Source organism: Scyliorhinus torazame, chromosome 16, assembly GCF_047496885.1.
Source record: "Scyliorhinus torazame isolate Kashiwa2021f chromosome 16, sScyTor2.1, whole genome shotgun sequence".
Classification (NCBI taxonomy): Eukaryota; Metazoa; Chordata; class Chondrichthyes; order Carcharhiniformes; family Scyliorhinidae; genus Scyliorhinus; species Scyliorhinus torazame.
In genome coordinates this window covers 198,132,172-198,156,029 of record NC_092722.1, presented here as the reverse complement: position 1 = coordinate 198,156,029, position 23,858 = coordinate 198,132,172, and the positions used below count along the sequence as shown (strand labels likewise).

General features: G+C 51.8%; 1 protein-coding gene and 1 long non-coding RNA gene across 2 annotated transcripts in view; one reads left to right on the top strand and one right to left on the bottom strand.

Moving 5' to 3' along the window:
• LOC140393375 (uncharacterized) overlaps positions 1–8,075 on the bottom strand; it is a 288,449-nt gene extending 280,374 nt beyond the window's left edge. The window contains exon 1 of the mRNA XM_072479760.1: positions 8,057–8,075. The gene's annotated coding sequence lies outside the window, so the exon portion shown is untranslated. The remainder of the gene's footprint in view (positions 1–8,056) is intronic.
• Positions 1–23,858, top strand: part of LOC140393376 (uncharacterized) — a 212,294-nt gene that overhangs the window by 87,090 nt on the left and 101,346 nt on the right. The window lies entirely within an intron of this gene.

The window sequence follows — 23,858 nt, the reverse complement described above, 5'->3', positions numbered from 1 at the left end:
GAAGCTGCAACTTTACAAACAACCTCACCTGGCTGATTTCCAGATCTGTGTTTCTCCAGGAGGAGGTGTTACTCTATTCCCTGCCTGAAAGAAATCAATATATTCCTCCCCACTCACCCTAATTCCCAATTCCCCCCCCCCTCTCCTCAGCAAGCAATAACAAATCTATCATCTCAGAGTTTGATAAAAGCAAATCCCTGCAGATGCTGGAATCTGAACCCAAAGAGGAAATGCTGGAAAATCTCAGCGGGTCCGGCAGCGTCTGTAGGGAGAGAAAAGAGCAAACGTTTCGAGTCCAGATGACCCTTTGTCAAAGCAGCATTAGGATCATTGCTGCGAATGCCTCAGCCTTGTCTCTTGCACAGATGTGCTGGGCTCCTCCATCATTGAGGATGAGGATATTTGTGGAGTCTCCTCCTCCAGCGAGTTGTTTAATTGTCCCCCACCACTCACGGCTGGACATGGCAGGGCTGCAGCGCTTAGATCTGATACGTTTGTTGTGGAATCGCTGAGCTCTGTTTATTACTTGCTGCTTAAGTTGTTTGCCACACAAGTATACCTGTGTTGTAGCTTCACCAGGCCGACACCTCGGGCTGGATTCTCCGATTTTGAGGCTATGTCCTCCTGCCGGCGTGGGAACGGTGGCGTTTTACAACAGAAAAATTATGTAAAATGTCCACCGATCCTCCGTGTAGCTGGCGGCTAGATTGCTGGCAGTGTAGAGTGTTGTGTTATGCTGCTTCGGACAACACGGGCTGCTACCTGATGCAGTCTTAACTAAAGGATGCTCCAGACTTTGAAGTGAGTTCAACGTGTTTATTGAACTGTTAACACAGTTCTCAAATGAGTTCGACTCTCTGCTAATCTAACTGCAGTAACTCAGTCTAACTGTAGCAGCTTGCTCTAAGCCACGTGCTGGGGTGGGATGTTGCTGATCAACCCTGTCTAACTCTCTAGATGTCTGTCTGTGGAAAGAGGCAGGGTGTGAGCGCCTCATCCCTTTTATAGTGTTTATGTCATGCCCCCTTGTGGTGATGCCACCTCTGAGTGTCCTGACTGCCCATTGGTTGTGTCCTATTCTGAGTGTTCATTGGATGCATGTTTGCATATCATGACAGCTCCCCTTTTTCTTTGTAGATGTATATAATGTGAATGTGTCTGTCTAATGTGACTGACTGAGTAATACAGAACAGAACAAACAAAACAAATGCTCATAAGTCCAGTCTCTGAGGCTTGAGTCTGATCCTCGTCAACCGCCGGAGAGGTGGTGGAGGGGATGACGGTGTCTTGACAGGCGAGTGGGAGGCACGACTGGTGGCCTCGTGGTTCGAGGTGTCTGGAGGTGGCAATTCGACATGTGGAAATGGAGGGGAAAGTGGTTGTGGGCAAGCAACTTATCGCAGTGCCCTTCGATTCCTTCGCACAATGGAGCCATCAGCCATACGTATGACATAGGATCTGGGCGCGGCCTGTCGAACAACGACAGCCGGAGCAGACCACCCACCATCCGGTATCTTGATCCTGACCGTGTCTGCCTGGGATAGCACGTCCAGATCGGTGGCATGTGCGTCACAGCCCTGCTTCTGGCTGTCGCGAAGCTGCTGCATCTTCTGCAGCACCGGGAGGTGATCCAGGTTGGACGGGTGTATGACTGGAAGCGTCGTCCGCAGGTCCCTGTTCATCAGCAGTTGAGCTGGCGACATGCCAGTGGACAAGGGAGTCGCCCGGTACACAAGTAGTGCAAGGTGTATGCTGGAAGCAGAGTCCGAGGCCTTGTGGACGAGCTGCTTAACGATGTGCACCCCTTTTTCCACTTTGTCATTGGACTGCGGATAGTGCGGACTGGAGGTGACATGCCTGAAATTGTAGCTCTTGGCAAACGTGGACGATTCCCGACTGTGGAAGCACGGGCCATTGTCGCTCATGACGATGTTCGGGATGCCATGCCGTGAGAACGTCTCTTTACCCGCTTTGATGACGGTCCGCGAGGTCTGGCAGCTTCAGCACCTCAGGATAGTTCGAAAAGTAATCGACGATTAAGATATTGTCGCGACCATTCGCGTAGAATAGGTCAATGCCAACCTTGGACCACGGAGAGGTCTCTAGGTCATGTGGTTGGAGCGTCTCCTTGCTCTGCGCTGGTTGGAACCTCTGACAGGTTTCGCAGTTCAGGACCATGTCTGTGATGTCCTGGATGATGCCAGGCCAGTAGACAGCTTGCCGGGCCCTGCGTCTGCACTTTTCTACACCCAGGTGTCCCTCATGAATCTGCCGCAGCACCGTGCTCTGGAGATGTGGCGGGACGACTATCCTGTCCAGCTTGAGCAGGATGCCGTCGATCAGCGTCAGGTCGCCCTTGACGTTGTAGAATTGAGGGCATTGCCCTTTTGCCAGCCATTGCTGAGGTTGTGGATGACTCGCTGCAACAGGGGGTCTTTGGCCATCTCTTCTCGGATGAGAACAATCTTCTCATCTGTTGCCGGGAGAGTGCTTGCACACAGTTGTCCCTGCAATTCAATGTTCTGGATGATCTCCAGTGGTTCACTGGGTGAGTTGACGGAGCGGGACAATGCACCGCCGATGATGAGCTCCTTGCCAGGTGTGTACACCAAATTGAAATCATACCTCCGGAGTTTGAGCAGAATTCTCTGCAAACGAGGCATCATGTCGTTCAGGTCCTTTTGGATGATGTGGACCAGAGGCCTATGATCCGTCTCAACAGTAAATGTTGGCAAGCCGAAGACATAATCATGAAATTTGAGGATGGCGGTGAGAAGACCTAAACACTCCTTCTCAATCTGCGCATATCTGGTCTCAGTGGGTGTCATTGCCCGTGACGCGTATGCTACTGGTACCCAGGATGACGTGTCGGCAACACCGCCCCAATGCCACCCTGACTCGCATCTGTGGATATCTTGGTCTCTCGGTCTGGGTCAACGAATGCAAGGACGGGGGCAGTGGTGAGCTTGGCTTTCAGCTCCAGCCACTCCGTTCGGTGCTCCGCCTTCCACTCAAAGGCGGTTGATTTTTTCACCAGGTTGCGTAGGGCCGTGGTGTGTGTGGCCAAATTCGGGAGGAACTTGCCAAGGAAATTGACCATTCCCAGGAAGCGCAGTACTGCCTTTTTGTCTTCGGGGACTTTCATTGCCTCGATGGCTTTAATTTTGTCTGTGTCCGGGCGCACACCGTGTTGCGAAATCTGATCGCCCAGGAACTTCAGCGTGGACATCCCAAAACAGCACTTGGACCTGTTTAGCTTGAGGCCATGTTCGTATGCATCGGAATACTTTCTTGAGTCACGACACATGTTCCTCTGGGGTTGTGGACCAGATTATGATATCGTCAACGTAGACACGACCCCCTTCTATTCCCTCCATCATCTGTTCCATGATGCGATGGAAAATCTCTGATGCCGAGATGATGCCAAATGGCATTCGGTTGTAGCAGAATCTGCCAAAAGGCATGTTGAAGGTGCAGAGCCTTCTGCTGGATTCTTCAAGTTGGATTTGCCAAAATCCTTGGGATGCGTCCAATTTTGTGAAGAAGCGTGCGGGTGCCATCTCACCCGTGATTTCTTCCCTCTTCCAGATGGGGTAATGTTCCCGCATAATGTTTTTGTTTAGATCCTTGGCGTCAATGCAGATGCATAGGTCCCCCAAAGGCTTCCTTACGCACACCATCGAGCTGACCCACTCGGTTGGTTCAGTGATCTTGGAGATGATGCCTTTTTGTTGTAGACTTGTGAGCTCTGCCTTCAGGCGCTCTCTCAGTGGGGCAAGGTCACGTCGTGGTGCGTGGACCACTGGCTTGGCATCAGGCGGCAGTAGAATCTTGTACTTGTACGGCAGCGTGCCCATCCCGCTAAATGCATCTGGGTAATGGGTTAGGATGGCGTCGATGCCGGCCTGAAGATCCGAATGGGACGGCGTGTGGTGTAGACCCTTTGAATGAGGTTCAGTTACTTGCAGGCGTGCACACCTAGCAGGGACGCCCTGTCTGGTTTAACAATCTCGAAGGGTAAGCTTGCGTGTGTGTGTCGGCTGGACACCTTCAGGACCCCAGTGCCTTGATTGCGTTTTCGTTGTAGTCCAGGGGTTTTCAGGCAGCTGGAAGGATTGTGGGGGCTTCTTGATTCTCTTGAAGTCCACCTGAGAAATCAGGTTGGCGGAGGCACCTGTGCCCAGTTTGAACTGGATGGGGCAGTGGTTGACCTTCATCACTGCATGCCATTTGTCCTCGGAATCCACGGCCAGGATTGATTGGACTCGCGATGTGTCCGGTGTGCGTATTCGCACTTTGTAATAATGGCCACTCGGTAAATGTTGTCCAGGTAGTCATCATCTGGATCTGTCGCACTGCCTGGATCAGAGTCATGCATTCGGTGTTGCACACTTCTGATGCGCCGCTGTCGGAATTGGGAGCGCTGGCTCCACACTGGTGGTGCAGATCTGCACAGGGCTGCATAGTGGTTTGATTTCCCACAGTTCAAACAGCGTTTGCCTCTTGCAGGGCAGTTTTTTAAAAAATGGGCGGTGCCGCAGTTTGCACACGTCATGATGTCGGCGTTATGACGCTCAGTGCGTCGTTGCGCATGCGCGGTGCGGTTCTCGGACTTCTGCACCTGCGCAGAGTGGTTTTTGGCCGCTTTGTGTTCCCGATCGCATTGCACATGCGTCGGGCCCCGGGAAGAGTGCGCGAAATAGCCGCTTTCGTCAATGTGGAGGCGCTGCATCCGGGAGATGGCCTGAACACTCTCCACCTCGTGGGAGGCTTGTTTTTCACTTTCTGCCGTTTTGTACAGTGAATAGCGATTTTTGGCGTGCTCATGCACAGTGCACGTTTCAATCGCCACTGGCAGGGTCATGTGCTTGATTTTCAACAATTGCTCTCGCAGAGAATCAGAGTGGACTCCAAAAACAATTTGGTCTCTGATCATGGAGTCAGTGATATCACCGAAGTTGCAGGATTGCGCTAGCAGTCTAAGGTTAGTTAGATAGGAGGTGAAGGATTCGGCTTTACCTTGCATCCTCTGCTTGAAGATGTGGCGCTCGAAGATTTCGTTAGTGTCCACCTCGCAGTGGCTGTCGAATTTGTCCAGGATGGTTTGGTATTTCGTTTTGTCCTGCCCTTCGGAAAAGTGAAAGGAGTTGAAGATCTCTATCGCATGGTCACCCGCAGTGGTGAGTAGAAGAGCTATCTTCCGAGCATCGGTCGCGCCATTGAGGTCGGATGCTTCCACGTACAGTTGAAATTTCTGCTTGAATGATCGCCAGTTGGCACTAAGATTGCCGGTGGTCCTGAGCTGATGAGGAGCCTGAATCTTGTCCATTGTGCCTGTATGCAGTAGCTGGTTGTCACAGTTCTTGCTGAGTTGAACTAAATAGATTGAACAGTCACTCCTGGTATCATGTTGTGTTATGCTGCTTCGGATAACACAGGCTGCTACTTGATGCAGTCTTAACTAAAGGATGCTCCGGACTCTGAAATAAGTTCAACGTGTTTATTGAACTATTAACACGGTTCTCAAATTAGTTCAACTCTCTGCTAATCTAACTGTAGTAACTCAGTCTAACTGTCCCAGCTTGCTCAAAGCCACGTGCTGGGGTGTGACGCTGCTGATCAACCCTGTCTAACTCTCTAGAGGTCTGTCTGTGGAAAGAGGCCTCATCCCTTTTATAGTGTTTATGTTTTGCCCCCTTGTGGTGATGCCACCTCTGAGTGTCTTGACTGCCCATTGGTTGTGTCCTATTCTGAGTGTTCATTGGTTGCATGTTTGTGTATCGTGACAGAGAGCACTCGGCTCTCGCTGCCGATACGGCCCAGAGAATTGCCGGGTCCGTGGCCGCGCATGCTCACAGCGGCAGCCGGCTGCTCGAGCCACAGCTCGCAAAATAGCCCCCCTTTGGCCGGCTCGCGTGCCAGGGACCATGCCCCCACAGAGCCCCCAGCCCCTGATCAAGTCCCCCCTGCCCGTGGACTGGCCCGTCCCCGACTGTGGTGGTGCTGGACTGAGTCCACAGCTGCCACACCGAGTTCCTGACGGAAGAGACCACACGTGACCCACGCCGTATCGGTCGGTCGGGGGCGGAGCATCGAGAAGCGGGCCTCAGGCAATGTCCAGAGGCCATCGATACGCCGCTTTGGAGGGGGCGGGGCATAGCGAAAGCGGCGGCGGGAACTCGGATTCTCCAGCTGATCGCCGAATGCGATTTCGGCGTCAGCGACTGGAAAATCCAGCCCCTCATTTTTCGGTATGCCTGGTGTTGCTCCTGGCATACAATTCTGCTGCTGCTGATGGCCCTCAGCCTCATGGATGCCCAGTCTGGGGTTGCTGGACCTGTTCTGAATCTATTCCATTTAGCACGGTGGTAGTGCCACACAATACAGGAGGGTACTCTCAATGTGACGGGACTTTGTCTCTACGAGGACTGTGCGGTGGTCTCGTCTACCGATACTGTCACGGACAGACCCATCTGCACCAGGCAGGTTCCCTCTTGTTGGTTCCCTCACCACCTGCTGCAGTCCCAGTTTAGCAGCTCTGTCCTTTAGGACCTGGCCAGCTCGGTCTGTGCGTGCTACTGAGCCCCTCTTGGTGATGGACATTGAAGTCCCCCCCACCCACAGCATATTCTGCACCCTTGCCACCCTCAGTGCTTCCTCCGAGTGGTGTTCAACATGGAGGAGTAACTGATTCATCAGCTGATGGTGGCCGGTGTGTGGCAATCAACAGGAGGTTTCCTTGCCCATGCTCTGTAGGCCAGACCAGGTAAGGACAGCAGATTTCCTAAAGGGCATTAATGAACCAGATGGGTTTTTACAACAATCGACAATGGCTTCATAGAGGAGCACTGATTCATCAAATTCACCAGATGTTTTATTGAATTTAAATTCCATCACCTGGCGTGGTGGAATCGAACCCCGGTTCCCTGGTCGTTACCCTGGGTCTCTGGGTTACTAGTCCAGAGACAATGCCACTTTGCCACCGTCACCCCACATATTAACACATCCCAAAAGACACAAACACAGTGGTCAGGGTCGGCCCTCAATCTTCATTGTTATGAGCTCATTAGCAATTCTTTTCCCTCTCACTCTCTCCCTGTCTCCATTATTCCCTTCCCTCTTTCCAGCCCTCTGACAGTGTTGAATGGCCCCAACCAACTCACAACCGATGTCCTCGATGACAGTGATGAGTCTCCCAGAATTGTCTGCCTTTGGCACTGTGGACCACACCATCCTCTCCATTATCTGTCCCCTGTGGCCCAGCGCAGCAGGAGTTACCTTGTTACATTCCACTCTGCACTAATTGAAGCTAAAGCAGCTTTATTATAGAATTATACAGCACTCGGAGGCACAACCCTCTCATCACACCTGTACCGGCTCTGTCACAGCGCTATCCAAGTATCCCATTCTGATTTGGTGCCTCTGTTTGACTTCACTTTTAACCATTTCTATAATATCACCGACCACCTGCTCTGTTCTAATGAACAATTCTTCAAGTCTTTCTTTGTATTTCTATTTCCTCATACCCGCACTATTCCAATGAATCTGTTCTGTGCTCTCTTTCTCTCTCTCTTTCTCTCTCTCTCTCTCTCTCTCGGCCCAACGTCCATTCGACAATGTGGACCCAATGTGGCACAGAGTCCTCTAACGGAGATCTTACTGAGGTTTTACATCCATTCATCTTAACCTGTTGGGTTTTATATTCTCTATCTCTGTTATAAAACTAGAATTTCCTTATCATGTTTCTTTGCCTTGATCACCCTGAGGTGATGTCTCTAATGTCCTGTAAACACGGAATCCCTACCGAGCAGGAGACTGCCCCGGGGCCCATCGACCCCCCAATCCCCCAGCACCAAGTTCACTTCCGCTCACACCATAATTCCTTTTTTTTTACCCTCTTTCACACTTAAAGGAAATAGACGGACGAGTAGCAGAGAGGAAATGGATAACTCACCCTGCAAAGCCTCCCCGACACCCTGAACCTCTCCTGGGGAGGGTCCAGCATTTGATGCAGCGAACACACACTCAACCCTGACCACGCTGCATGGTGACTTACCCTCACTGTACCTCACATTGTGCTGGCACTGAACCCAACTAGTTCCGGCCTGAACCTCCAGACGGGCCCTCCTTGTCCCGTTCTTTAGAAATCACCTTGGAGTGAGCCGATCTCCATTCTGTGGGAGGAGAAAGGCAATTCGATTGAATCTCGAGACTCACTTGTACCTTTTGTCTCGAGGGATCGGCGTTCCCACATTGAGCAAAATATCTCAAATACTTCACACACAGCAGCTAAACTCACATCAGCTCGAAGAAGAAGAGGAAAAACAGGGAAGTATTAGGGTGGAAGGGACGGATTATGAGGAGGTTTCTGGTGAGATGGAGAGATCGGTGGAGAGGAAAGGGTGAAGTAACTATGAGACTGTGCTGGTTCATGGAGGCCTGCCTCACGCGTGTGGAGTGATGCCCCTTAAGGTATATCATAGATTATCATAGAATTTACAGTGCAGAAGGAGGCCATTCGGCCCATCGAGTCTGCACCGGCTCCTGGAAAGAGCACCCCACCCAAGGTCAACACCTCCACCCTATCCCCATAACCCAGTAACCCCACTAAGGGCAATTTTGGACACTAAGGGCAATTTATCATGGCCAATCCACCTAACCTGCACATCTTTGGACTGTGGGAGGAAACCGGAGCACCCGGAGGAAACCCACGCAGACACGGGGAGGATGTGCAGACTCCGCACAGACAGTGACCCAAGCCGGAGTCGAACCTGGGACCCTGGAGCTGTGAGGCAATTGTGCGATCCACAATGCTACCGTGCTGCTATATTTAACAGAGAGAGCTGTCTGCAGTCCATTGTGCACCATGGCTAATAACTGAGCTGTGAGACTGCAGGGGTTCAACCCCCACAAAGCTCCTATCAACTGACCACACACAGACTGACCCAGTGACCAAAGACAGTCTGAGCCAGTGACCACAGACAGTCTGACCCAGTGACCACAGACAGTCTGACCCAGTGACCACAGACAGTCTGACCCAGTGACCACAGACAGTCTGACCCAGTGACCACAGACAGACTGACCCACTGACCACAGACAGACTTACCCAGTGACCATAGACAGTCTGACCCAGTGACCACAGACAGTCTGACCCAGTGACCACAGACAGACTGACCCACTGACCACAGACAGACTGACCCAGTGACCACAGACAGTCTGACCCAGTGACCACACACAGACTGACCCAGTGACCACAGACAGTCTGACCCAGTGACCACAGACAGTCTGACCCAGTGACCACAGACAGTCTGACCCAGTGACCACAGACAGTCTGACCCACTGACCACAGACAGTCTGACTCAGTGACCACAGACAGACTGACCCAGTGACCACAGACAGTCTGACCCAGTGACCACAGACAGTCTGACCCAGTGACCACAGACAGTCTGACCCAGTGACCACAGACAGTCTGACCCAGTGACCACAGACAGACTGACCCAGTGACCACAGACAGACTGACCCAGTGACCACAGACAGTCTGACCCAGTGACCACAGACAGACTGACCCAGTGACCACAGACAGTCTGACCCAGTGACCACAGACAGTCTGACCCAGTGACCACAGACAGACTGACCCACTGACCACAGACAGTCTGACCCAGTGACCACAGACAGACTGACCCACTGACCACAGACAGTCTGACCCAGTGACCACAGACAGTCTGACCCAGTGACCACAGACAGACTGACCCACTGACCACAGACAGTCTGACCCAGTGACCACAGACAGTCTGACCCAGTGACCACAGACAGACTGACTCACTGACCACAGACAGTCTGACCCAGTGACCACAGACAGTCTGACCCAGTGACCACAGACAGTCTGACCCAGTGACCACAGACAGACTGACCCACTGACCACAGACAGTCTGACCCACTGACCACAGTGAGTCTGGCCCAGTGACCACAGGCAGTCTGACCCACTGACCACAGACAGACTGACCCACTGATCACAGACAGTCTGACCCAGTGACCGCAGACAGTCTGACCCACTGACCACAGATAGTCTGACCCAGTGACCACAGACAGACTGACCCAGTGACCACAGACAGTCTGACCCAGTGACCACAGACAGTCTGACCCAGTGACCACAGACAGTCTGACCCAGTGACCACAGACAGTCTGACCCAGTGACCACAGACAGTCTGACCCAGTGACCACAGACAGACTGACCCAGTGACCACAGACAGACTGACCCAGTGACCACAGACAGTCTGACCCAGTGACCACAGACAGACTGACCCAGTGACCACAGACAGTCTGACCCAGTGACCACAGACAGTCTGACCCAGTGACCACAGACAGACTGACCCACTGACCACAGACAGTCTGACCCAGTGACCACAGACAGACTGACCCACTGACCACAGACAGTCTGACCCAGTGACCACAGACAGTCTGACCCAGTGACCACAGACAGACTGACCCACTGACCACAGACAGTCTGACCCAGTGACCACAGACAGTCTGACCCAGTGACCACAGACAGACTGACTCACTGACCACAGACAGTCTGACCCAGTGACCACAGACAGTCTGACCCAGTGACCACAGACAGTCTGACCCAGTGACCACAGACAGACTGACCCACTGACCACAGACAGTCTGACCCACTGACCACAGTGAGTCTGGCCCAGTGACCACAGGCAGTCTGACCCACTGACCACAGACAGACTGACCCACTGATCACAGACAGTCTGACCCAGTGACCGCAGACAGTCTGACCCACTGACCACAGACAGACTGACCCACTGATCACAGACAGACTGACCCAGTGACCACAGACAGTCTGACCCAGTGACCACAGACAGACTGACCCAGTGACCACAGACAGTCTGACCCACTGATCACAGACAGACTGACTAAGTGACCACAGACAGACTGACCCAGTGACCACAGACAGACTGACCCACTGACCACACACAGACTGACCCAGTGACCACAGACAGTCTGACCCAGTGACCACAGACAGTCTGACCCAGTGACCACACACAGACTGACCCACTGACCACAGACAGACTGACCCAGTGACCACAGACAGTCTGACCCAGTGACCACAGACAGACTGACCCAGTGACCACACACAGTCTGACTCAGTGACCACACACAGACTGACCCACTGACCACAGACAGACTGACCCAGTGACCACAGACAGTCTGACCCAGTGACCACAGACAGACTGACCCAGTGACCACACACAGACTGACCCACTGACCACAGACAGACTGACCCAGTGACCACAGACAGTCTGACCCAGTGACCACAGACAGACTGACCCAGTGACCACAGACAGACTGACCCAGTGACCACAGACAGACTGACCCAGTGACCACCGACAGACTGACCCAGTGGCCACAGACAGTCTGACCCAGTGACCACAGACAGTCTGACCCAGTGACCACAGACAGTCTGACCCAGTGACCGCAGACAGACTGACCCAGTGACCACAGACAGACTGACCCAGTGACCGCAGACAGTCTGACCCAGTGACCACAGACAGTCTGACCCAGTGACCACAGACAGTCTGACCCAGTGACCGCAGACAGACTGACCCAGTGACCGCAGACAGTCTGACCCAGTGACCACAGACAGTCTGACCCAGTGACCGCAGACAGACTGACCCAGTGACCGCAGACAGTCTGACCCAGTGACCACAGACAGTCTGACCCAGTGACCACAGACAGACTGACCCAGTGACCATAGACAGACTGACCCAGTGACCACAGACAGACTGACCCACTGACCACAGACAGTCTGACCCAGTGACCACAGACAGACTGACCCGGTGACCACAGACAGACTGACCCACTGACCACAGACAGTCTGACCCAGTGACCACAGACAGACTGACCCAGTGACCATAGACAGACTGACCCGGTGACCACAGACAGACTGACCCACTGACCACAGACAGACTGACCCACTGACCACAGACAGTCTGACCCAGTGACCACAGACAGTCTGACCCAGTGACCACAGACAGACTGACCCAGTGACCATAGACAGACTGACCCGGTGACCACAGACAGACTGACCCACTGACCACAGACAGTCTGACCCAGTGACCACAGACAGTCTGACCCACTGACCACAGACAGACTTACCCACTGACCACACACAGACTGACTCAGTGACCACAGACAGACTGACCCAGTGACCACAGACAGACTGACCCAGTGACCACCGACAGTCTGACCCAGTGACCATAGACAGTCTGACCCAGTGACCACCGACAGTCTGACCCAGTGACCACAGACAGTCTGACCCAGTGACCACAGACAGACTGACCCACTGACCACAGACAGACTGACCCAGTGACCACAGACAGTCTGACCCAGTGACCACAGACAGACTGACCCACTGACCACAGACAGACTGACCCACTGACCACAGACAGTCTGACCCAGTGACTACAGACAGACTGACCCAGTGACCACAGACAGACTGACCCACTGACCACAGACAGTCTGACCCAGTGACCACAGACAGTCTGACCCACTGACCACAGACAGTCTGACCCAGTGACCACAGACAGACTGACCCACTGACCACAGACAGTCTGACCCAGTGACCACAGACAGACTGACCCAGTGACCACAGACAGTCTGACCCACTGACCACAGACAGTCTGACCCAGTGACCACAGACAGACTGACCCACTGACCACAGACAGTCTGACCCAGTGACCACAGACAGACTGACCCAGTGACCACAGACAGTCTGACCCACTGACCACAGACAGACTGACCCAGTGACCACAGACAGTCTGACCCAGTGACCACAGACAGACTGGTCCAGTGACCACAGACAGACTGACCCAGTGACCACAGACAGACTGACCCACTGACCACAGACAGACTGACCAAGTGACCACAGACAGACTGACCCAGTGACCACAGACAGACTGACCAAGTGACCACAGACAGACTGACCCAGTGACCACAGACAGTCTGACCCAGTGACCACAGACAGACTGACCTAGTGACCACAGACAGACTGACCCAGTGACCACAGACAGTCTGACCCAGTGACTACAGACAGACTGACCCAGTGACCACAGACAGTCTGACCCACTGACCACAGACAGACTGACCCACTGACCACAGACAGACTGACCCAGTGACCACAGACAGTCTGACCCACTGACCACAGACAGTCTGACCCAGTGACCACAGACAGTCTGACCCAGTGACCAAAGACAGACTGACCCAGTGACCACACACAGACTGACCCAGTGGCCACAGACAGACTGACCCAGTGACCACAGACAGTCTGACCCAGTGACCACAGACAGTCTGACCCAGTGACCACAGACAGTCTGACCCAGTGACCACACACAGTCTGACCCAGTGACCACAGACAGACTGACACAGTGACCACAGACAGACTGACCCAGTGACCACAGACAGACTGACCCAGTGACCACAGACAGTCTGACCCACTGACCACACACAGACTGACCCAGTGGCCACAGACAGTCTGACCCAGTGACCACAGACAGACTGACACAGTGACCACAGACAGACTGACCCAGTGACCACACACAGACTGACCCAGTGACCACAGACAGTCTGACCCAGTGACCACAGACAGACTGACCCAGTGACCACACACAGACTGACCCAGTGACCACACACAGACTGACCCAGTGACCACAGACAGTCTGACCCAGTGACCACAGACAGACTGACCCAGTGACCACACACAGACTGACCCAGTGACCACAGACAGTCTGACCCAGTGACCACAGACAGACTGACCCAGTGACCACACACAGACTGACCCAGTGACCACAGACAGTCTGACCCAGTGACCACAGACAGACTGACCCAGTGACCACACACAGACTGACCCAGTGACCACAGACAGTCTGACCCAGTGACCACAGACAGACTGACCCAGTGACCACACACAGACTGACCCAGTGACCACAGACAGTCTGACCCAGTGACCACAGACAGACTGACCCAGTGACCACACACAGACTGACCCAGTGACCACAGACAGTCTGACCCAGTGACCACAGACAGACTGACTCAGTGACCACAGACAGTCTGACCCAGTGACCACAGACAGTCTGACCCAGTGACCACAGACAGACTGACCCAGTGACCACAGACAGTCTGACCCACTGACCACAGACAGTCTGACCCAGTGACCACAGACAGACTGACCCAGAGACCACAGACAGACTGACCCACTGATCACAGACAGACTGACCCAGTGACCACAGACAGGCTGACCCACTGACCACAGACAGACTGACCCACTGACCACAGACAGACTGACCCAGTGACCACAGACAGACTGACCCAGTGACCACAGACAGTCTGACCCAGTGACCACAGACAGTCTGACCCAGTGACCACAGACAGACTGACCCAGTGGCTACAGACAGACTGACCCAGTGACCACAGACAGTCTGACCCAGTGACCACAGACTGACCCACTGACCACAGACAGTCTGACCCAGTGACCACAGACAGTCTGACCCAGTGACCAAAGACAGTCTGAGCCAGTGACCACAGACAGACTGACCCAGTGACCACAGACAGTCTGACCCAGTGACCACAGACAGTCTGACCCTGTGACCACAGACAGTCTGACCCACTGACCACAGACAGACTGACCCAGTGACCACAGACAGTCTGACCCAGTGACCACAGACAGACTGACCCAGTGACCACCGACAGTCTGACCCAGTGACCACAGACAGACTGACCCACTGACCACAGACAGACTGACCCAGTGACCACAGACAGTCTGACCCAGTGACCACAGACAGACTGACCCAGTGACCACCGACAGTCTGACCCAGTGACCACAGACAGACTGACCCAGTGACCACAGACAGTCTGACCCAGTGACCACCGACAGTCTGACCCAGTGACCACAGACAGTCTGACCCAGTGACCACAGACAGTCTGACCCAGTGACCACAGACAGACTGACCCAGTGACCACAGACAGACTGACCCACTGACCACAGACAGACTGACCCAGTGACCACAGACAGTCTGACCCAGTGACCACAGACAGTCTGACCCAGTGACCACAGACAGTCTTACTCAGTGACCACAGACAGTCTGACCCAGTGACCACAGACAGACTGACCCACTGACCACAGACAGTCTGACCCAGTGACCACAGACAGTCTGACCCAGTGACCACAGACAGTCTGACCCACTGACCACAGACAGACTGACCCAGTGACCACAGACAGACTGACCCACTGACCACAGACAGACTGACCCACTGACCACAGACAGTCTGGCCCACTGACCACAGACAGTCTGACCCAGTGACCACAGACAGACTGACCCACTGAATATGGCACACTGACCATAAACAGGTTTAGCCACTGGCCCCAGGCAGTGTGACCCACTGACCCAAGGCAGTGTGACCCACTGAACCCAGGCAGTGTGACCCACTGACCCCAGGCAGTGTGACCCACTGACCCCAGGCAGTGTGACCCACTGACCCCAGGCAGTGTGGCCCACTGACCCCAGGCAGTGTGGCCCACTGACCCCAGGCAGTGTGGCCCGCTGACCCCAGGCAGTGTGGCCCACTGACCCCAGGCAGTGTGGCCCACTGACCCTAGCCAACGGACACAGGCTGTGGGAAAGGATTAAATTAGAGGAGAGAGTGGATGAAAGAGGAGAGAGTGTGTCTGTGTTGGAGCTAACTGGCTTTTTCAGCTTTACTGCTTTCTCATTTCTAAGTACAAGAGGAGATGTCGATTGAAAGTGTAACTTTGCTGGGAGTCGGCATGGAGCTCCGGGAGATGGTAAGGAGCTGAGGTACACACTACTGACCATTTCAGCTGCTGTGAGGCCGCACTGGGGGACAAAGCTACCACAATGTCAGAGGAAACTAGTAAGTTGATTGGCCAGTAAGTGCTCGGTGTGAGGGGTAGTGTGTGAAAAACTTGTAACTGGAATAAGGCAAGCTTGGGGCCTACATTGTAAGGTAATCCAAAATAGAATAAAGTTAACGCAAGAGAAGTAAAGTTAAGACATGGCAGGGCAGCTCAATGTGGAATGTGTGTCCTGTAATATGTGGAGGTTATGGACACTGCCGGTGGCCCAGATGACCAAATCTGTAGAAAGTTCTGCCACCTGCAGAAACCTTAGCTCCAGGGCGGATTCTCCGTCCCACCACATCCCGTTTTCTGGCACGCCGCGCCCCCACCAGCAGCGGGATCCTCCGTCCCAGCAGTCGGCCAATGGGGTTTCCCATTGTGGGCACCCCCACGCTGTCGGGAAATCCGTGGGTGTGAGTGCGCTGCCAGCGAAACGGAGGATCCTGCCCCCGGGTTTCTGAGCTCGAGCGGTGGCTGGAGTGACTGTGGCGCATCGGGGAGGCTGAGAGCTACGTGGACAGTACGTTCAGAGAGGTGCTCACACTGCAGCTTAAGGAACTGGAGGCAGAGAGGGAATGGGTGACCACCAGGCAGTCCAAGAATTAGACAGGCAGTGCAGGAGGCCCCGGGGGTCCCGCTCAGAATTCCTCAAAGGAGTGCAGTCACAACCAGGTTTGTGGCACCACGAGATCAAGAGCAAATGGGAGGAGGGGTGGGGGAATAGGCTGGGGACTGTGGAGCGAGGCGATACGGAGGGTGAATTCAACTCCTCTTGCGCGAGGATGAGCTTGTGGTGCATAGGGTACATATCCCCGGGCTAATCGGAGTGGATTCATCCAGGGTGAGTGTGAGAAGTGTGGGCAAGGGCTGGCCAATCATGCGCACATGTTCTGGGGTTGGATGAAGCTGGAGCGATACTGGGAGCGGTGTTTGGGACGTATCTATGATTGTGGGGGTGGAGATCAGATCTTTGGGGTATGGGAAATGCGGGAGCTGCTGTAGGGAAAGGGGGCTGATGTGGTGGCCTTCGCCTCTCGAATTGCCCAAAGGATGTTGCTGGATTGAAAGGGGGGGGGGGGGGTCTGGCTGGGGGACCTGTGGGACTTTCTTCGGCTGGAAAAGATCACATTTGAGTTCAGGGGGACGGCGGAGGGTTCGAGACATGGGGGTGGGGGGTGGGGGGGGGGGGGGGAGGGGGGGTGGGGTGGGGTTTATTCATGACAACGTTTGAGGAACTGTTCTCCTCGTGTCTGCGTGGGTTTCCTCCGGGTGCTCCGGTTTCCTCCCACAAGTCCCGAAAGATGTGCTGTTAGGTAATTTGGACATTCTGAATTCTCCCTCTGTGTACCTGAACAGGCGCCGGAATGTGGCGACTAGGGGATTTTCACAGTAACCTCATTGCAGTGTTAATGTCAGCCTACTTGTGACAATAATAAAGATTATTATTATTATAAGTATAGTGGAATTTACAAACTCAATAAAACATCTGGAATTAAAAGTCTGATGATAACGGTTGTCGATTGCCGTAAAAACCCACCTGACTGACTCATGCCCTTTCGGGAAGGAATCTCCGCCCTTACCTGGGCTAAATTCTCCAGCTATTGGCATTCTCTGTTGCCGCTGGTAGCACATCCTTGCCCGTGGGTTTACCTGTGGCACGGAATGGCTTCAGTGGGAAATCCCATTGGCAAGCAGTCTACATGTGACCCCTGACCCACATGTGGTTGCCCCTGGAATGCCCTCTGAAACGACCGAGCAAATCACTCAGTTATATTCAACAAAGGAAACAAAAAGGAATGAAACCGGACGGACCACCCGCATCGACCCAGGCACCGGAAACAACAACAGCAAACCCAGCTCTGCCGACCCTACAACGTCCTCCTCACTAACATCTGGGGGCTCGTGCCAACATTGGGAGAGCTTCTCACAGACTAGTCAAACAACAGCCTGACATAGTCACAGAATCATACCTCACAGACAATGTCCCAGACACTGCCTTTACCTGGATATGTCCTGTCCCACAGGCAGTGGAAAGCATGTTTAATTAACTTTCTGGAGATGTTTTAAGAAGTAACAGAGAGGGTTGTTGAGGATAACGCTGTTACATACATTAATACAGAGGATAGGAGCAGGAGGAGGCCTTTTGGCCCTTCGAGCCTGCTCCGCCATTCATCACCATCATGGCTGATCATCCAACTCAATAGCCTAATCCTGCTTTCTCCCCATAGCCTTTGATCCCATTCTCCCCAAGTGCTATATCCAGCCGCCTCTTGAATATATTCAGTTTTAGCATCAACTACTTCCTGTGGTAATGAATTCCACAGGCTCACCACTCTTTGTGTGAAGAAATGTCTCCTTATCTCTGTCCGAAATGGTTTACCCTGAATCCTCAGACTGTGACCCCTGGTTCTGGACACACCCATCATTGGGAACATCTTCCCTGCCTAGTCCTGTTAGAATTTGATAGTCTCTGTGAGATCCCCCCTCATTCTTCTGAATTCCAGCGAGAACAATCCCAACCGAGTCAATCTCTCCTCATATGACAGTCCCGTCATCCCAGGAATCAGTCTGGTAAACCTTCGCTGCTCTCCCTCGAGAGCAAGAACATCCTTCCTCAGAGAAGGAGACCAAAACGGCCCACAATATTCCAGGTGTGGCCTCACCAAGGCCCTGTACAATTGCAGCAACACATCCCTGCTTCTATACTCGAATCCTCTCGCAATGAAGGCCAACATACCATTAGCCTTCTTTACCGCCTGCTGCACCTGCAGCTTACCGTCAGTGACTGGTGCACAAGGACACCCAGGTCCCGCTGCACACTCCCCTCTCCCAATTTACAACCATTCAGGTAGTAATCTGCCTTCCTGTTTTTGCTTCCAAAATGAATAACCTCACACTATATCCAAATTATACTGCATCTGCCATTGATTTGCCCACTCGCCCAACCTATCCAGATCTTGCTGTAGGATCCCTGCATCCTCGTCACAATTCACCCTCCCACCTAATTTGAGATCATCTGCAAACTTTGAGATGTTACATTTTGTTCCCTCATCCAAATCATTAATATATATTGTGAATAGCTGGGGTCCCAGCACCGATCCCTGTGGTACCCCACTGGTTACTGCCTCCCAATTTGAAAAGGACCCATTAATCCCTACTCTTTGTTTCCTCTCTGCCAACCAGTTTTCTATCCACCTCAATACACTTCCCCCAATCCCATGCGCTTTAACTTTGCACAATAATCTCTTATGCGGGACTTTGTCAAACACCTTCTGAAAGTCCAAATATACCACATCGACTGGCTCTCCCTTGACGACTGGTTACATCTTCAAAGAATTCCAACAGATTTGTCAAGCATGATTCTCCCTTCATAAATCCATGCTGACTCTGATGAGTGGTGTACATGGGCATTCGAAAGGCATTCAATACAGTGCCACACAACAGACTGATGAGAAAAGTTAGCGCTCAGGGTGCAGTCACAATGTTGGGGGTTTACTACAGGCCTCCCAACAGCCAGCGGGAGATAGAGGAGCAGATAGGTAGACAGATTTTGGAAAAGAGTAAAAACAACAGGGTTGTGGTGATGGGAGACTTCAACTTCCCCAATATTGACTGGGACTCACTTAGTGCCAGGGGCTTAGACGGGGCGGAGTTTGTAAGGAGCATCCAGGAGGGCTTCTTAAAACAATATGTAAACAGTCCAACTAGGGAAGGGGCGGTACTGGACCTGGTATTGGGGAATGAGCCCGGCCAGGTGGTAGATGTTTCAGTAGGGGAGCATTTCTGTAACAGTGACCACAATTCAGTAAGTTTTAAAGTACTGGTGGACAAGGATAAGAGTGGTCCGAGGATGAATGTGCTAAATTGGGGGAAGGCTAATTATAACAATATTAGGCGGGAACTGAAGAACATAGATTGGGGGCGGATGTTTGAGGGCAAATCAACATCTGACATGTGGGAGGCTTTCAAGTGTCAGTTGAAAGGAATACAGGACCGGCATGTTCCTGTGAGGAAGAAAGATAAATACAGCAATTTTCGGGAACCTTGGATGACGAGTGATATTGTAGGCCTCGTCAAAAAGAAAAAGGAGGCATTTGTCAGGGCTAAGAGGCTGGGAACAGACGAAGCCTGTGTGGCATATAAGGAAAGTAGGAAGGAACTTAAGCAAGGAGTCAGGAGGGCTAGAAGGGGTCACGAAAAGTCATTAGCAAATAGGGTTAAGGAAAATCCCAAGGCTTTTTACACGTACATAAAAAGCAAGAGGGTAGCCAGGGAAAGGGTTGGCCCACTGAAGGATAGGCAAGGGAATCTATGTGTGGAGCCAGAGGAAATGGGCGAGGTACTAAATGGATACTTTGCATCAGTATTCACCAAAGAGAAGGAATTGGTAGATGTTGAGTCTGGAGAAGGGGGTGTAGATAGCCTGGGTCACATTGTGATCCAAAAAGACGAGGTGTTGGGTGTCTTAAAAAATATTAAGGTAGATAAGTCCCCAGGGCCTGATGGGATCTACCCCAGAATACTGAAGGAGGCTGGAGAGGAAATTGCTGAGGCCTTGACAGAAATCTTTGGATCCTCGCTGTCTTCAGGGGATGTCCCGGAGGACTGAGAATAGCCAATGTTGTTCCTCTGTTTAAGAAGGGTAGCAAGGATAATCCCGGGAACTACAGGCCGGTGAGCCTTACTTCAGTGGTAGGGAAATTACTGGAGAGAATTCTTCGAGACAGGATCTACTCCCATTTGGAAGCAAATGGACGTATTAGTGAGAGGCAGCACGGTTTTGTGAAGGGGAGGTCGTGTCTCACTAACTTGATAGAGTTTTTCGAGGAGGTCACTAAGATGATTGATGCAGGTAGGGCAGTAGATGTTGTCTATATGGACTTCAGTAAGGCCTTTGACAAGGTCCCTCATGGTAGACTAGTACAAAAGGTGAAGTCACACGGGATCAGGGGTGAACTGGCAAGGTGGATACAGAACTGGCTAGGCCATAGAAGGCAGAGGGTAGCAATGGAGGGATGCTTTTCTAATTGGAGGGCTGTGACCAGTGGTGTTCCACAGGGATCAGTGCTGGGACCTTTGCTCTTTGTAGTATATATAAATGATTTGGAGGAAAATGTAACTGGTCTGATTAGTAAGTTTGCAGATGACACAAAGGTTGGTGGAATTGCGGATTGCGATGAGGACTGTCTGAGGATACAGCAGGATTTAGATTGTCTGGAGACTTGGGCGGAGAGATGGCAGATGGAGTTTAATCCGGACAAATGTGAGGTAATGCATTTTGGAAGGTCTAATGCAGGTAGGGAATATACAGTGAATGGTAGAACCCTCAAGAGTATTGAAAGTCAAAGAGATCTAGGAGTACAGGTCCACAGGTCATTGAAAGGGGCAACACAGGTGGAGAAGGTAGTCAAGAAGGCATACGGCATGCTTGCCTTCATTGGCCGGGGCGTTGAGTATAAGAATTGGCAAGTCATGTTGCAGCTGTATAGAACCTTAGTTAGGCCACACTTGGAGTATAGTGTTCAATTCTTGTCGCCACACTACCAGAAGGATGTGGAGGCTTTAGAGAGAGTGCAGAAGAGATTTACCAGAATGTTGCCTGGTATGGAGGGCATAAGCTATGAGGAGCGATTGAATAAACTCGGTTTGTTCTCACTGGAACGAAGGAGGTTGAGGGGCGACCTGATAGAGGTATACAAAATTATGAGGGGCATAGACAGAGTGGATAGTCAGAGGCTTTTCCCCAGGGTAGAGGGGTCAATTACTAGGGGGCATAGGTTTAAGGTGAGAGGGGCAAGGTTTAGAGTAGATGTACGAGGCAAGTTTTTTACGCAGAGGGTAGTGGGTACCTGGAACTCGCTACCGGAGGAGGTAGTGGAAGCAGGGACGATAGGGACATTTAAGGGGCATCTTGACAAAAATATGAATAGGATGGGAATAGAAGGATATGGACCCAGGAAGTGTAGAAGATTGTAGTTTAGTCGGGCAGTATGGTCGGCACGGGCTTGGAGGGCCGAAGGGCCTGTTCCTGTGCTGTACATTTCTTTGTTCTTTGTTCATAGAATAAAAATGGACAATAGCAAAGTGGATACAGAATTGGCTGAATAATTGGCGAAGAGGAATAGTCAATGGATACTATTCAGGTTGGAGGAAAGTTTCCAGTGGCACCCCCAGGGGTTGGTATTGGAACCTTTGCTTTTCCTGATCCATATTAATGAACTAGATCTTGGTGTGCAGGAGGCAATTTCAAAGTTTGGTGATGATGCAAAACTTGGAAGTATTGTAAACTGACAGTGTAGAACTTCAAAAAGACAAGTTGGTGGAGGGGGCAGATAGGGGGCAGACGCAGTTTAATGTGGAGAAGTGGGAGGTGATGCATTTTGGTAGGAAGAACATGGAGAGACAATAAGGAGTAAAATTCTTAAGGGGGTGCAGGAGCAGAGGGACCCGGGTGTTTATGTACACAGATCATTGCAGGGGGCAGGACAGGTGGAGAGAGCAGTTAATAAAGCAGAGAGTATCCTGGGCTTTATTATTGGGGTGTGGAGGACAAGAGTAAGGAGGTGAACTTATACAAGACACTAGTTAGACCTCAGCTGGAATATTGTGCACAGTTCTGGGCTACACTATAGGAAGGATGTGAACACGTTGGAGAGAGTGCAGGAGAGGTTTACAAGAATGTTTTTTATGCCTTTTCAATCACTGTTTTAACCTTCCCTGCCACCTTCGCTGATTTGTGCACAAAACTCCCATGTCCCCTGTCCCTTATGAATTGTACCATTTAGTTTAGATTACTTCTCCTCATTCTTCCTTCCAAAATGCATCACTTCATTCTTCTCTGCACTAAAATTCACCTGTCAAGTACCTGCTCTATTCACAAACCTGCCCGTGTCCTTTAAAAAATCTCTTACTATCCACACCATTCTCAAAATGTCCAAATATTATGTCATTTCTAAATTTTGAAACTATGCCCTGTGCACCCAAGCCTAGGTCTTTGTGTCGACCACTGTAGAACCTCCAACATTCACTTCCAGCCAGATGTCCTTTCCAAAGCAGGTCACCTCCAGCCAGGGTTTGCTCTGCCAGCCAGCGGTGTATAAAACGCTGGAGAGGCAAGAAACAGATACTCTGAGATTAATAAATGTGGAGGCAGGAAGTGATTTTATCACTCAGGATTTGAAATCTGTATGTGTTGTGGGTGGGGTTGGGGTGTGAGTGTGGAGATTGGAATGTTTTGCTCGTTATTAATGAGAGTTCATTTGGTGCTGACTCTGCCGGAATGTGAGTTACATTTTGAGTGTGGACGGACGTTCTGCTGAGCTGTCTGTGCAGGAGACTTAATCTCCTTACTGACTGTAACCGTCTCATTTCCTGAGTAAATAGAAAAGCTGACTTTGTTACAAAAGCAATGAGCCCAGCAGCGCACAGGGGCTCTCAGAGAGAATGGAACTCGCTGCCTTGCCAATGGATTGTGACGGGGCAAGCAGTGGGGAGATTATTACAATGGTTCGCTGAGGGATTTCAACTGATCCAGGAAAATTCTTGCACAAAGATGGGATTCCTAACTTTGGCCCCTCCTATCATGAGCCTAAACTCTCTGGATTTAGGCAAGTTGAGACTGCTCATGCAATAAGTGATTGAGTGTCCATATAAGAGTGTCAGCACATTCTTTACTAATGTTCACACACCATAAACTTTATTTGAAAACTCAATTGTCCCGTCTTCTCCATTGTTGCCTCTTGCTATCTTGGTCATCGAGTTGTCTCTGGTGAGAGTCAGAAGGAGCTGGTGAGAAAAAAACATAAGAAAGGTTTAAATCTCCAACAATGGCCTTTGTGCGTGGGTAAATTACAGAATGTTGGGCCCAAGTCTGATTTGTATGATACGGTTCTGTATCCTGTACGGTGGATTGATACTGGGTGCGGCACCTAAGTAC